A 16,344-nucleotide genomic window follows, 5' to 3' on the forward strand; every position below is an offset into this window, starting at 1 on the left:
CAGGAATTGTAAGCAATGGTGGATTGCCTTCCCCTGTGAAGTAAAGACACGAGATCTGTATGTTTAACATGCTGCCTTTCTCTGTGTTGAGTTAGGTGTGCTCCACGGTTAGCCTTCTTCCGAGCTTTACCCCTCCAAAGGAAGCTTCATTAAGTCCTGCTCTAAAAATATGTGCCTGGACCTTCACGTGGCTGGGCATGATGCTGGGGTGAGTGCTGGGGTCAGAGCAGGACACTTCTGGGGAACAGGCGGCTCTAGCAGTGGTGGCCTCATGTCACATTTTGGACACAGGGGCACAAGGACTAAGTTGCCTTGCACTTCAGTGAGGATGCTGGGATAGGAGGGGGCTTGGCCTGCCCTTCTCTGTCTCGCTCTGTTCTCCTTCCCCACCCATCTTTTGCTTGTCCTGCACATGCCTGGGCCATGTTCAGCCCAAACTGTTGAGATCAGCTTTGCTGAAAATTACATTTCAGATTAGAATACAAGTTACATTCCTCCAGTTTGAACTGAATGTTGGGTCTTTCTCTGCAGCTATAGATAAGCCAGATATGAAGGTAATTACATCTCATTCCTATCTGACTCTCTTATTTGCCGTAATCTCTTTTAATCCCTTTGATACTCATCATAATAATGTTAATCTTAATGAACTCATTTGGTATTAATGCGGATGTGATTTGTAAGTTCAGAACAGGCTTGCCATCCTTGCTTAGAGTTCATTAATATCCACTTAACTGTGTTTACGCTCTCTTTCTCCTGCAAATGGACTTGCATATCTTTGTCTTCCACCTAGTTGATGTGGCAATTTCCTTAGTGGAACTCTGTTTCCATACTCACGTTTGTGTTTCCTTTCTATTTCTCTGCCTGTTTATACAATCCCAAGGAGAGGAGTGATGGAAACACTGCATCCATCTGGTAATGACTCTTACCCCATCGCTTACTCAATTCTTCCACCTTCACATCAAAATTGAAAGAACCCTTATCCTCTTGGTTCTTATTCATGTAGCATTTCTTTTCAGATTGCCTCAGAAATATTACCTTACTATAGCCTTCATTTTATTCTCTCAGAGGGTGAATAAGAGGAGACACAACCCCTACTCTTGGCAAAGAGACAAACTTCATTGCTTACTACTATATTCTCCCCAAGTGCTTTGTTTATGGGTGGGGTACTTTGCCCAAACAGTTTACGTTGTGACCAGCCAATTCTAGTGAGGGAGGACTACGTTCAGATTTTGAACCTGATCCAAAGCTTATTGCAATGGATGGGAATGCTGCTTTGACGGGCTCTGGAGAAAGTCTGTATCACTCCTTTGAGCACCCACGTGCTTTTCAACATCTCTACTTTTAGGATGCGCTCTCCTGAAAAACTACTTCTTCTGCCACAGTAACTCCAGGGACTGATGAATATTGGATTCCCATTATGAGGTGATTTCCTCCTCACATGAGTGCTTGAATTTGTTTTTAAATGTGGCATGGAATTTCTGTGTTGTGGAGCTTGCTGTCTATTCACTCCACTTCCTCCAAACACATTTTTAAGGCCTTGATTGTCAAATAGCATGAATGATTTTTCAGCCCCAGAGGCACAAATTTCGCTTTTTAGGGCTTTTGGATTCTGGCACAGTTAAAAAAGTATCACTTACTTAACAGAACATTGTTTATTCCATGACTGCTTCTGTTCTTTATTTTATGTCTTGATATTTCCTTGTAGGTAGGTATGTTAAAATGAATAACCGTACAGAAAACTTCTCACTTCCACTTTACTGAAAGATTTCTGCATGTTATAATAAAACCAGCCATCAATTAAGATAACTTCCAGGTCAAGTGTGAGAACTGTAGTCTCTCAGATCAGCATAAGCTGTCCTTGCGTGGTGGTCTTTATTCTAGCATAGTGTCTTTCATTCAAAGGCATCTCAGGCTGTTTTGCACACTGCAGTCATTACTCAAACATTACGTCAAACATATTAAAGTTCTTTATTAGTATGAATACAAGATGCACTCACATAAATAAAGATGTGGAGGATTTTATTACAGGTACGTACAGCTCTTGTGCCGCTACGTGACCGTGAAGAATAGGGGCCAATTTGATTCAGATGGACACTGCTTTCTACAGATCAATAAATCTGTATCCACTAGCGGCACCTAAGTAATAAAAGTTCATTACATTTTCTCTAAATGTCAACTAATTATCACAAGGTCTGTCAAAAATAAAGCCAGTAGAAGGTTTTACCACACTGGAAAAGCCCATCAGCGACAGTAATTTTATATGTCAGTTTTAACATGAGGTATTTTTTTCCAAACTGAGTCTTAAAAACCAGAACAGAAAAAACTTACTGGACCAGATCCTCTCTTGACCTCAGCTTGAGTGCACTCATCATCGTACAAAAAAAATTCCAGTACTTTTTTTCTCTGTTGTCATTCAGTTTCCAGATCTGCATGAATTTTTCTTTATTTCAGTTAAGGATGTGATCTGTATTTCTGCTGTACAATTAGTGCGGGAGTTCTCATTTTTCTAGATACTGTTTAGCTTTCTGACATACTGTGAATAAGTGAGTATATTTTTAAATTCATGTAGAAGATTGACTGAAAAATCAAAATAGAGACTAAGATAAGGTTCAATTTAGAGACTGATTGAAGAGACAGATTCCTTGCCATTGGAATCCTCTGATGACTGATATCTCCTGTGGCCATTTGTATGAGACAGTCATGTGTTGCACAAAGTGCAGTTCAGCACAGAAATCCATGTGTGGATTTATGTATGTGCATATATGGACACACGCACATGTGTTTGAGGATGCAAAGCAAAATGAACTTCTGTAATTCCTAAACTATCCTACCAGAAATGATTTATCGCATGAACAGGATTCCAAGTTTCATGACTTAAGGCAGTGATGTATATGTAAATGCAAGTATGAATGGCAGTTTCTTTCTTTTTGAAATTGAAACCTGCCAAAACTTTGTCCCATTTCAAGTTTATGCAGAATGAGAAATCAAATCGTGGGCAAAAAATTAGACAACAGCTAAAGGGGGACATTGCTCTGTATGAGTGTTTTGTTAGGGTTTTACTTGCTAATTCTGTGTCGCGTGGAACTTTCTCAATTCAGGGGAAAACCTGTTAACATCTACTGCAAGTTGGCAGTTATTGTAATGTATTGAGTGAACAAACAGATTATGATGTGACTTCCCTTTTAGTGATTACTGTTGTCATTTTCTCATTTAAATTACTTTGACAAGACTTTGTAGTTCCCTATGAAAGTGTTACAACACTTATGGGAATGTACAGAATCGTACCAGTGCTGGTTATAAAGTTATAGGGAGAAAATAATATTATAGAAAAAAATGAGTTGGAAAAGCATGAATTAATAGAGATCTGTTTAGAAAAGTGAAATGTGCTTGACTGAAATGTTTCAGTTTTGGTTCAGTATTCCTAAAATACGGTCTTTTGACAATTAACAATTGTTTCAAAAGAAATTAAGAATTGTTTCAAGGGAAAATATTTTCTCTTTGCAAATCTGGAATTGTTACTGCTGAGAAATACCTTTTTGCGTGTGTGTGTGTGTTTGCTTTGCTTAAAAAAGGTCTTAAAAATACAGTTTCTCACTTGCTGTGCACTGGAAAATGATCGAGCTTTGTACATTTTATTTTCTGCTTGATTTCCAGGGTCTATTCTAAATATTTCTGTTGCTTCTGATTATTACTATATTTCTGTGGGAAAATGCTTGGGAGGTGTGGAGAATAGCAAATGGTGAAACAGGCAGTAATATTCTGGCAGTCACATGTGGTATACATTCTGGATTTTTAAACATCGGTCTCAGATTGTTCACCTAGTGCCTGAGACAAACTCCTGACTGATAGTGCAGCCAGCACCAGCGCTATCTGATGTCTCCTTTTCTTTCCTTAAAAAACAGCTCTTTATCTCAGGGAGACTTGATTTAAGGTAGCAATACTCCAAGAGGGGGATGTTTTTGAGTGCAGATCTGATCAAGCTGTCTGGAGGAAGGATGTGAGCCTGCTGCTTCCCCATACAGCCCTGAGCACTGGCTGCTGGATTGCAGCAGCACATCTGCATTGGCATGTGTCTCCCATGCACAGTAATTGTAAAATAGGACAAACATAAGATATAATAATTAACTGATTGGCTCAGGGTCAGATATTTGGGTTGGCCTACAAAAGCCCCAGGGGACTCAGAAAGACTGTAGGGAGAAGAAAACATTTTGCAGTCAGAGAAACTCTTGGTCAGTGTAGGGTGAAGTCTGTTTTGTCTGTTGAATGGCTCTGAGCAGGTGGTGCCTCCAGTTCCTGAGTGAGCAATGGCTTGAGACACTGCTGCAGAGGTAGTCTGGAGAGCTGCATGGAGAGCAGATGCCATTGCTAATATATTCCCTAGGCCGAAGAGAGGGCACAACAGGAGAAGCAGAGAGCAGGGACCTGTTTGCTTCACATAGAGACATCAAAAGAGGGATCTAATTGCAACCTTCACTTGCTTATAGGGTAGTTACTCAAGGGACAGGTCTCCCCAACTTTGCAGCGTGAAGACAAAAGATAACAGCCACAGGTTTCAGCAAGAGACATTCCCATGGGACCAAAAAAAGGAAAGATTCCTGCATGAGGAGTGTGGGGAAGCACTGCAACAGACAGCAGAGAGGTGTAATCCCCATGGCTGGAGGTATTCAAAATTTGCTCTGATAAGGCTCCAAGAAACCTGCTGCAAAAATTCAGATCCTACGCACCCAGTAGAAGAGTTTTAACTGTGGATTTTGAATTGCTGTTATTGAGGATGGGATGAGCTGCACTTCACAATTCTCCATTTCCTAGTTTCCTATCATTCTGTATTTACAAACCAATAAGCTGTTTTTTTTTTTTCCTTTTTACAAAAATAGATAATCTAAACTGTAACAAGCAGAATAGGCCTTCATAGTATTTTTCAGCATATTTTGCAAAATGCAGAGATAGGGTAATTTTTCAGCCTTCTGAGCTTTGTCCATCACTGTGTAAGAGATCCATTTCCTAATACTGCTGTAAGCTCAAAGGTATGTTTTACAGGAGCTTAGCTAGCAAAAGCTGTTGCCACTTTAAAAGTAATGGCACATTAATGCCTTTTTGCAGTGAACTCCCTATATACCTCATATTTGTCCATTAACTAATGACCATCCAATATGCTGTCACTAATACCACAGATAAAATTATGCCTTGCCCCTCTGGATGCTCCGTTATTTTACTGTTGCAAAATTAATTATTTATTGGGGAACATAATGTAAAGACTGTGAAACAGTCACTGGACATGAGTGTCCACTGACACTCTGCCTCAACCTCGTAGTCACCTTGAGTTAAAAGCTCGGAGAACGCTATTGTTCATAATAATGACATTACAGAAAGCACAACCACACACAGCCTGGCTCTCAGTACACCTTTGTCACCTTGTTTACTGCCATCCTTTCACCTTGTTTGCATCCTCTTTTGTTGTAATGAGGGCAAGGTTTGCTCTTTTAAAGGGCTGTGTCTGATGGTTCGATAAATGTCAAAGACGGTTTTGTACCGCTGTCAGGAGAGTGGCAAAAATGTCCTGGCTGGAGGAGCTAATCCTGCGGAAAACAAAACAGAAAGTCCCATACTTTCCTGCAGAATACACTATTTTCCCTTTTCATTAAAAATGTCATTCCCACCCAGTTAATTTATTAAGGGAGCTAATCAGTCGTCCAGTAAGATAGTTTTGAAAGTATCCAAGTCACATTTTTATTAATGCATCGGTATTGATGTTCAGGTTTATAACAAACTGATAAAACCATTTAGAAAAATCACAAAGAAGAGACAGAAAAAAAAAATCATTTGGAATATCAGCTTGTTTTTAACAGAAGAGGAAATGAAAGAAAGCTGACAGATTTAAGGGTTCTTTTGTGTCACTGGTGTGTCTGTGGCAGGTGAGCTGTATCTCATTCTCCGTGGAGAACAAAGTGGTTGACTAAGATACTGAAAGTAAAAATGATAGTGTAAGTTAACTCAACGTTACTTAATTTTGCAATATTTTATATAAAAAATAATTTAAAAAAAGAAACAAAAAGAAAAAAAACACAGGATTTATAAAAATTAACTCTTTAAAATTAGGTAAATGTCCAAATTAATGCATCAGTTCGAACTAGAACATTTAAAAAGCTTGATTTTCCAAATATCAATCTGTAAGATTTACTAAATAGTATTCTTTTAGTGCATTTAACATTTTTGGTTTATCTGAAAATGCTGTGTTTGCCAAATTTTGTATTTGACCAGGAAAAAAAAGTTCAGCTGTGGCTTTTGAGCTCGGCTGTAGTTTTCTGTGTAAATGGTGTCTGTTACAACACAAGTGAATTCACTGTGATAAAGGGAGCATGTTTAATTTGCACATATTCTGTGAATTCTCTATCCCAATATGACTTTAGGTTGATACCAGCAGCCTCTAGGAAAGCTTTTTGTTACTTCTAACACAAGCATAGCACCATTCATGTTGGCAAAAGTAAGGGGCTTAGAGCAGAACACACTTTAGCAACTTGATTTTTTCCATCGAACCCTTGTCCTCACAGTGTGGGCTGTAGGGCCAGCATTGCACTGTGTTATACTTTGTCATCTCTTCCGTTGATAGGATGAGTTATGATGACCAACGATGTGAAGTTTGTAAGACTCAAGAATATTAAAAGGGGTCATGTACATTCATGTAGCTGAATGCTCACAGGATTGGAGATTAGATGTCCATAGAGGATGATTGAAAATACTTATTTTTTAGTCAGTGACAGGTTAAAAATAATCTGTTTGGTGACTGTATTCCTTGGAGTTTCGGTGACTTATGATTTTTTCTATCCGGGGTCTTGATAACTTAAAACACCAAGGGGAGCTGAAGTGGTTTTACTGTCACATAGTCTGGAGGACTGGCGCTCAGTAGAGCATGTATCAGTGGATGCCCAAAATGTTCGCCACATCTGAAAATCATGTTTCTGTTCTGATGGGAAAATTCAGTTTTTTCCACCATTTTTCTTCAGAGAAGAGCCAGAAGTAATGAGAAAGTCCGGAAAACTCCATTTTAAGGTTGCATTCTTAAAGTCATAAAATGAAGGTCCTTTGGGTGAGAGAGACTAAGTGTATTAAATATTAAACACAGCGTTCAGGATGGATTATTGTTTTTTAATGGTCATTTCCCTCGGAAAAGAACATAGCTGAAAAATATGCAACCCTGAGTAAGTCTAGAGAAATCTATCAAAACCTGTAAAATTTGTGATGGTTTTCATGTTTTGTGAATAGCACAATTCTGGCTGTGATACATTCTGATTGCTGTCATTTTTACGCAGTAATGTAGGGTTCTCATTTGGTTATTTCTCCTTGCACTGATCCTTAATACGTTGCTTAAAAAAGAAGTCTGAGTAGTTGAACCATATGTTTATATCATAGCTCTTAATGTCAAAATTTTAATTGATTTTCCCATATTTGGGGTTAGGAGGGGGCTGTATCATGTTCCACAACGTCATAAAAACAAAATATTTAAAATATGTTTCAAATAAAATGAGGGGGGGAGAAGAAAAAATGCTTAACTTAGAAAAGATGTGGGATTCATTAACAAAGGAAAATACTGGCCACGGACCAACGGCAAGCCAAATGTTTTGCCAGCAGTTTGCAGTTCACAGTCATCATTGCATGTCACTCTGCCTCCTGCACCAGCCCCTCCAACCATATACGCCTTCCTTTTAAAGAGAAACCTGTCTGGTTTGAGTTGAATAAATTAATTTGGGCTTACTTAGTTTAAAAACAAAAATACAGAGGGCCCAATTTTATTTCATTATGCCTGTGGGTAAAGCAGTCCAAGGTAATTACAACCACAGTGCTGGTTGCTCTATCTTAATTAAAGAGGATTTTTTGCACATAGGCTTTTGCACGATATAATAAAATAGTTTGTGGTCTGGCTAGGCTCAGTGTCACAAGAGCATACTCACTTTAGAAATTGTCTGGCTTTTCCATGAAAGAGGAAGCACAGAGGTGCTCAGCAGAGAACAGGTAGTTTACAGTCCTTCCTATTTAATGTAAGGGCACAATCATAAATCATGCAGTGAACATTTCATACAGTCTCTTGCACTAAGTAGCATGCTTGTCAGCAGCAATGAATGTGGACTTCAGTAAGACCTCAAAAAATTGTATGCATTGGTTACACACCTATGACCAAACCTCTTATTTCTGCAAACTTTGCTAGTAATGTTTTGGGTTCTTTGGTATTTTTTTTTTTTTTTTTTTGGTTTGGTTGGTTCCTTTGCAAATAGCTATGATTTATTGCTTAGCAAATCCTTTTACAGGAAAGGTATCAAAGGCTTAAATAATGCACTTGGGATAGTGATTAAAACAACAAAAAAAACCCGCCAACTCAAATCCCAACAAGCATGTTTGTGATGCCCTGTTATTAGAAGAGTCAAAGGAGGTATGCTTACTGCTTGCATAAATCATACAGTGTTGTAAAAACACTGTCTCAGGGATGATTAAGGGTAAGTGATTTTCATTACTACATTAAGTTCTTCTTTCTATTGCGGTTCTTTTTATATCATATCAAGTTTGGCTATTTACTTATGCTGCTTTAAAAAGCAACAGTGCCTCAATTACTTAAATCATGACCCAGTGCATTGATTCAGAAAGATGGCAACATAAACCAGCTTTATTTAATGTTCATGAACCTGATTGGCACACATCCTTTCTTGGGTGCTCTGTCTTGAACAGCTCATAAAACTGGGTGCAAATAACCATGAACCAAACCCTTAGAGTGCTCAAGAGAGTAGAATGTCCTTTCCTCCAACAAGTTCCCCCTGCACACCTGGAGGTAGTGCCTTCACACAAGTTCCCTTGTCTTGGATGCACATACTCATTACTGACATGACAGCCCTATCTACCTTGACTGAGTATAAATCAAACTGGATAGTGATAGATACTGACTGTCCCTGACTGAGCTCACTTTGCAAGGACAAGGTTCATAATATTTCTGAACCTCTCAAGAAGAGCGTCAAGGTTGGAATAAGGAGCATCCAGACATTTTGCTTAGTGACCAGCAGTGGATTTTCTTCTCCCTGTTGGGGATATGGATTCTCCTATGGCAAATTTAGCTTCAACTGCTCAGGCTGACAAAGTTTCACCCAAACTATGGAGCAGCATTGAACCCTGTGCCAGGACTGCAGATGAGGGGAGGGCAGCCCTCAGCAGCATATAGACTGCTCTACAGCACTGCTTGCAGAGGCTTCCCTTGGTATATGGAGAAGTGGAACGTGTGGTGCTTGACAAAGCTCTCTCTAGGCATGGACCAAGTCCTTGGCATCACATGTGTAGGACTGGAACTGTGATTATAGATGTCTGAGCTTACCAGAGGTCTTCATACCAAGAATTATGGATATGTAAATGAAGGGAATTAGCCTAGAGGTGGACCAGAGAAATGTTTAGCCCTACACATAAATTCAGAACATGAACAAACTGATCTACTTCCCTCTCTGTGGTGATACTGAAGCAACAATATCCAAACACTCTCTGAGACTACAGCTGTCAAAGAAGCACTTCACACCTAACTCAGAGGGACATCCCTGTGGCAGCCTCAGCTGAGATGCTAATGATTTCATAACCTGGGCTTTTATTATGCAAGCTATAAAACCTACTGAGATGGCTCAGCACAATGGTGCCTGCTGCCAGGGCAGGAATCAGGGTGCAGTGGTGGATCAATAACAGGTTTCCGTGTGGAACAGATCTGTACTGGATGTTTTACATACATGGCTTTGAAAATACAAGAAAACAGCCACTTTCGATTTCCATTTGTATTAGAGACTTCTCATGAATATCTGAAGTAGACATTTATTGTGACCATAACCCTACTGCAAATTAAAATCAGATTTCAAGTCCCCTGTGAAAAAGAAGCTCATGATAATGTATGGAGATGTCAGAAATGATAGTAAATGACACTTAACTCTAAATCCCAAATACTGTGCTTATCCATGGCTTAGAGTTAAATTTACAGTGGAAATAAGACCAGGAGCTGTGCAAAGTTTACAGAGGTGTGGGGGAGGTTCCCAATAGATGTACAGCCATGAACTAAAGAATAAACAGCTGGTAGTATGTGTCTGTGAAATGCAAAGTATCTTGCATATATACTGCTGCATTTTCTTCTCTTAAGCCAAAGGTTGCCTTTGTTACATATCCTACACAGCCTGGACCAGATTTATTCGGTGTGTGATGCTGTTGATTCTGACAGTTGATTTGTTGCTATAGGGAAAGAAATAAAAGACAAATTTCTAAGTTGCTCTAAAAGGCACACCTCTGAGTGTGCCTACCCTTAAACTCTTAATTTCTCATAAGATTTTATGTGGAGCTATTCAGAGGACTTGTTATTTGGTAGGCTGACACCAGGCTTAAACCCAGGCTTCCTAAACTAGAGAGAGACCACAGGAAAAACAAAACAAAACAAAACAAAACAAAACTGATCCAAAATCCAACTTTGCTGCTATTGTTTGCACTCGTCATATTTGCCTTTCCTATTGAAAAGAAATAAATAAAAAATGAAAGAGCAACAATAGAAAACGCACAGTGCAGCGAGTAAGCCATGGCTTCCAACACTTGGATGTGAGCCACACTCACTGCTGTGCAAATTCCTGCTGCTCTCTGAGCTGAGATCATATTGTTGGAGATGGCAAGTGTATAGAGCACAGATCTGTATCTTTCCTCCATTGCTAAATATTAACAGTAAAAAATAAATGCAGGTGATGCAACAGGCCTTGTTCAGGCCTATTTCTGTGACTGCTGGGATATTTTAACCAGATCAATCAAATGTCTGGCTTCCTGAGGGCCAAACCAAATAGATTTTATGCTGTTGTAAACTGAGTGGAGCTGCCATTTTTTTGTTTAAGTAAATTTAACATTTTTCACACATTCACCTGCATTGTGTAAACATGTCTTAGGCTGCATGTGTGACAAACACTTTGCTTATTTTTCGGGAGACTTAAAGAAAACAGCAGGTCGTCTACTTCCTGTTCTCCTCCTTTTCACTCTTTCCTTTCCTTAGCTAACAAATAATCCTTAAATAATCCTTTTCCTCTCCCCTTCCAACAGCTCCAAGCAAACAACTTAAAAAAAAAAAAAAAAAAGGAAAGAAGAAAATTAAAAAAAAAAACAACCCCAAACAACTAATGTTTCTTGAATATCAACATGTCAGGCCAGCAGGAGAAACAAATTACATTGTCAAAGACCTTCCACTGACAACTCCAGGGTAGCAATTCCCACAGTTTAAATCTGGAAACTCTTAAGGCAAATGCTGCAGATGATTTCAGTGGTTATGGTGGCACTCCACTGAAAAGCAGCTCTTGAGATTGGTTTTCACAACATGGGTCAGGCAGCCTAAGGCACAGCTACAATTTCACTTGTGTTCATGGAAAGGCCAGTGTCAGACCTGCAGACTTGGTCTGTGTCTGGCCAGACAAGTGGGATCACTTCAGCCCTGCAGCTGCAGCTGGAGAAGTCCTTCCAGCCTGCTGGGTTTGGTCTCTTCAAACTGTTATGTACGAAGATAGTTTCTCGTTGCATGACAGTGCTGAAAACTGGAGTGAATGAGAGAAATGTTCAAAATCTTAAGGTTATCGAGTACATTCAGAGTTGTAAATTCACTTCTTTCAATTTTTGACTTTGCTGTTTGTATCGTTGATTCGTATCTTTCCTGGAATAGCAGTTTTATTTTAGCTAAAGCTCTATTTCAGCAGTAGTCTTCAGCAGGGAAAGTGGGGAGAAAAAACAAAACAGTGCAAACTCAGAGTCTTCATGAAGTCTGTGAACACTTACTGTTCACATTAACGACACATGAGATTAAAAAAAAACAAAAACAAACCAAAACAAAAAAACCCAGCCAGTGCGTTAGTTCATACTACGACTCTTGGAAGTTGACAAGATGACCTGAGCTTGCTACATGACTAATTCTTGATCCTTAAGCCCTTCACTTTAAATTGGTGCAGGAGATGTTCTGTTAGTCTTCCACCAGAGTTAGGTTTGGGGAAAGCATTTCCTCTTTGACCCAAATTTTTTCTCATGACAAAAATGAAAAAAAAAACCCAACAAACAAACCAACAGAGCAGCTACAAAACATCAAACCAGAAATATCAGTACAAATTGGAATGTAAAGTTTTAAAATAAACTTTGCTTTGTTCATTTGTTTTTCTTGGTGCGATGTAGTGTGTCGTTAACACATGTCAGTCAGCACTTCAGGGTATAATTTAAGAACATATCTTCATAGATGTCATATATTTTGCAGGCCTGATTTGGTTCTAAATGAATGCAACAGCATGGCTCCTATGAGCTTCAGTGGCAAGAGCATCATGTCCAAGGAAATATCTGTTCCAGTAGGACCAACCTCTCCTCATTTTTCTCTGTTGCATGGGCTGTACAGATCAAATAGGATGAAAACAAAAAGTAGTGGAAAGCTAGATTGCAGATTAGCATATTTTCTTCAGTGACAGTATCAAGAAGAGCAGCAATTTGGCCAGCGCCTGCAAGAGAAATACTATGAATGTTGTGGTGATCCTCCTGCTTCACTTCAGAAGCCAATCACCACCAGGGGTCAGGAGAAATTGCTTGGTAGCGGTCTACAGATGTCAAGGTGTAAGGTGGGGATTTCTATTTTTTTTTTGAAGCGTACAACATTGATCACTGTCAAAGCTTGTTTTACAACTAGACGTAATGCATGTTATATACTGTGTGTTTATGGAGTGTGTGTGCATTTGGGTATAAGTGAGATTCCCAATTGATTTAAATCCACTGTCTTTGGCAAAGCTACATGTTTTACACCATTGAGAATTGGCTCTACTGCTGTTGATGGATTCAAGCTTCTCTTATTGTTTTCTCAAATTATTCTGGTAAATGTGTTACAGCTTGAACTCTCTATATTTTAAAGTTCGTATTTATCTTGTTCATAAACAAGCACATTTTGAAGATCTAGGTAGACTATTATGCAGAGGTGTTTAGGAGAAATGTTTTGCATATTCTGGCTGAAAAGAAGAAAATGTTGATATTTTTGATTCTCATTCCAAAGAACTGTTCAAGAGAGGCAACAAATTCCTGTTTAAAATCAAACCAAAATAAAACTAGAATTTTTATACATTTGCCTTTCCATATTTCATCTCATTTCCACTTACATTTGTTTAAAATATTTCAGAATAGTAACAATCCTTTCTGCTTAAGCTGGAGATTATGAAAAGAAATGTGCTCAGTATCTGACTGACATTATGGACCATTTAGAATTGCTGTTTTTTATTATGAATTTTGGCTGGTTTGTATGCATATTTTTAAAACTAAGATTTAAGATTTACATGTTATCTGGAACCTGATCTATAGCTTGAAAGGCTACTGTAGCCACAATAAGAATGAAAATAACCCTGAACTGATGAAAATTCAACTCTGAGCACCCAAAGTGGTAATGACTGCAATAGTAGTTTTGTCGATATTTATAAATCAATGCAAACCAGAACTGGATGTTTTAATTTACTACAGTTTCAATGTAACTGATACTCTCAAGTTTAGAGCTTTAAGCTTTGTGAAGTGCAATGTTATTTCAGGGCATGCATCCAATTTTTAAAACATTATATAGATTGAAGACAGATGAGCTTTTCAGAATTATTTTAGGCCTGTTTTGATTGAATGCCTGAGATGCAGTTTCCAGTGGAAATTAATTGCATTGATGTGAAAACAAATGAACTCTAACCTCAAAATTAGCTGCAGGTTCATGCTCAAACCAGTGCTTTAAAAGGGAGGGAGTGGGCGCAGATAGCGGCTGTAAGTTACTGTGACAATGTACATTTTGTTGCAAGAATAAAATAACCTTTTTTCACTGCCCGCTCGCTTTTGCTGTCTCTTTGTGCATACATGCATAGAGAGAGAAATTTCCCCAGTGGTTTGTGTCTGCACGTGTGGACAATGGCCGCAATGTGCTATTGCTTTTTCCCCTTGCACACTGTTGGAAAACAGGACCATCCTTGCAGGGCTGTGTCAGCAGCTGAACTTGGGTAAAATCTGCACCTGTAGCACTTCTTTGCATCGAGAATTTTGGAGCACGCTGTTCAGTAATATATGCTTTTCTGGGGGATTTTAAGTAGCAGCTAAGGTGATTTCTAACCTTTAGTAAGTTTGCCTGAGCTATGGAAAAAATGCTGAAGATGAGTTTGGGATTCTTGTTTACTTGACTGATATTCTCAATCTGCAGCACCTCTGGTTGATATGCAGGCAGAGAGAGTAATGCGTCCTTAAATGAGGAGAGCAGTCACTGTTGACTTGGAGCTGAAGCTGTTCTCAATGGCTTTGTTCCTTCTGCCTTAAGATTCACCTCTCTCCTGTGCTTCTCATCAACTGCATTAACACAGATGTAGGGCAGGAATTCTAGCATGTTTAGAAGAAGATGAAGAATGTGCAAAGGTTCCTTCCAGAAGTGTCACATGTTCATTTTGGCTTTTATGAATGTTGGAAAGGAATCAGTGGTGTGGGTTGAGGTGGGAAGAGGATTACTAAGACACAGAGCTACAAGCGACAATAAGGTATTTTCACACCTGTAGGTGACTTGCAAAAACGTAATTGAGAGTCCCCCCTCATGTACATACTCCTCTCCTTTCTCCTCCACTGCCATCCCTGAAATGAGAGATTTGAGACACTGGAAAAGTAACTGGGGCAGTTAGCACACAAGTGCTGACTTTATTTGGAGCTATAGTGAGATCTTGACTGTACAAGAGCATATGTAATGAGCATGAGGGACTGCGTGTGCTATTTCTGTGGTATTCTTATTAAAGGATGAGATTAAGGACTGGATTTTGGTCTGCTGCTCATTGCATATCAACTTTTCCAAGCTTCTAATTTTCTTTTACTTATTTGGTGTGGCATTTAAGAAGTTGAGCTTGTATTTTCTTAAATAATGTCTTCTGAAAAATTTCTAAGATACATGTTAAATTTGTAGTATTTTTAGTGTTAAGGGTAGAATTTGAATCTCACCTCATACGAAAATACCTCACTAGTGACTATGAGCAGAGTACATTTCCATATTGCGTACAGCACGTCTGTGTCTTGTCAGCTTTAAAACTGAATCTGTTGAAGTCATGCTGTCACTTTTCACAGAGACTGTTTTGACTAGTTAGCCTTTTTCTGGCAAAACTGTGGACAAAATGGTGCTACAGGTCCTACACTAATATTATGCCAATGTATGCAGCCAGTTTTATCCCAGCATGACCTTCAAACTCAGCAACATCCAAAGCTACTATCTTTGGCTTTGTACAAGTTCTAGATGACAAAAATGAGTGAGAAGCTGATGGATAAAGTTTTATTCAGTTTCATGGATATGGAATGGAAGAAATGTAAAGATTCCCAAAATCATGGAGTGTTTGAGGCAGGAAGGGACCTCAGGAGACCATCTGGTCCAATAGCCCTGCTCAAGTGGCATCACTGAGAGCTGCTTCACCTAGGGCCATGCTCAAATGGCTTTTGAATACTTCCAGGATTTGTCCCAGTTTTTAATATGGTTGCTGAATATTTGTTTTGGGGTGGCCAGGTCTTTCTTTTCTGCCCTGTGGCCCAGGGCAAATTTGTTTCTGTATAGACTTGAGTTAGGTGCCTGGAGTGAGTTGCCCATGGTTGGAAACCAGTCTGGGATTTTAGGTTATTCCCTTGAGCAGCAACCCACTGTTTTAATTCAGGACTTTCTCTTTGGGCACATCAAACTTTCTTCTGTAACTTTTACAGCATTGGATATGGGGGCACATGAGGAGACTTTGGGAAAAGAAAGTCACAAGATGTTAAGCCATGCAGAGCATAAAATTTTCAAGTAGTCCTTTCTGCCTGACGATGAATGAGAAGATCAGCAAGTGCATCTTTCTTAGACACTCAGGCAGGCAAACATCTCTGGAACACAGAGGCATGAAACTGCTCCTGCAGCATCCATCATTCTGTTGAGGACAGTGAAAACAAGTGCTGTCATCTTTGACATTTTAATTGAAAAGAAAGCTTACACAGATTTCGACCTTAAGCAGTGTATTTATACAAGTGTATACAGAGAAATAATCTGTCAGTTCAGAGCAGACTCATTGCTATAGGAGTTGGTTTAGTAACCGAACAATCCAACATTAGCTCACACACCTTGCCCTGTTCCATGCCTCAATAATTTTTAGTAGAAATACTTTGCCTAGAGGCATGCAGTTATTAAAAAAGAGGCTCAGCTTGCTTAAAGTCTGGAATTATTAGCTCATGGTAACAAGCCTGCACTGGAGAAACTGTTGGTTCTTTGTTTTCATGACTCTGCTGTAATTCACCATCTTATTTTCAGACACAAAATTCTGCTTTGTTTGGGAAGTTTAA

This window comes from Meleagris gallopavo, chromosome 6 (assembly GCF_000146605.3).
Source record: "Meleagris gallopavo isolate NT-WF06-2002-E0010 breed Aviagen turkey brand Nicholas breeding stock chromosome 6, Turkey_5.1, whole genome shotgun sequence".
In the NCBI taxonomy this organism is placed as follows: domain Eukaryota; kingdom Metazoa; phylum Chordata; class Aves; order Galliformes; family Phasianidae; genus Meleagris; species Meleagris gallopavo.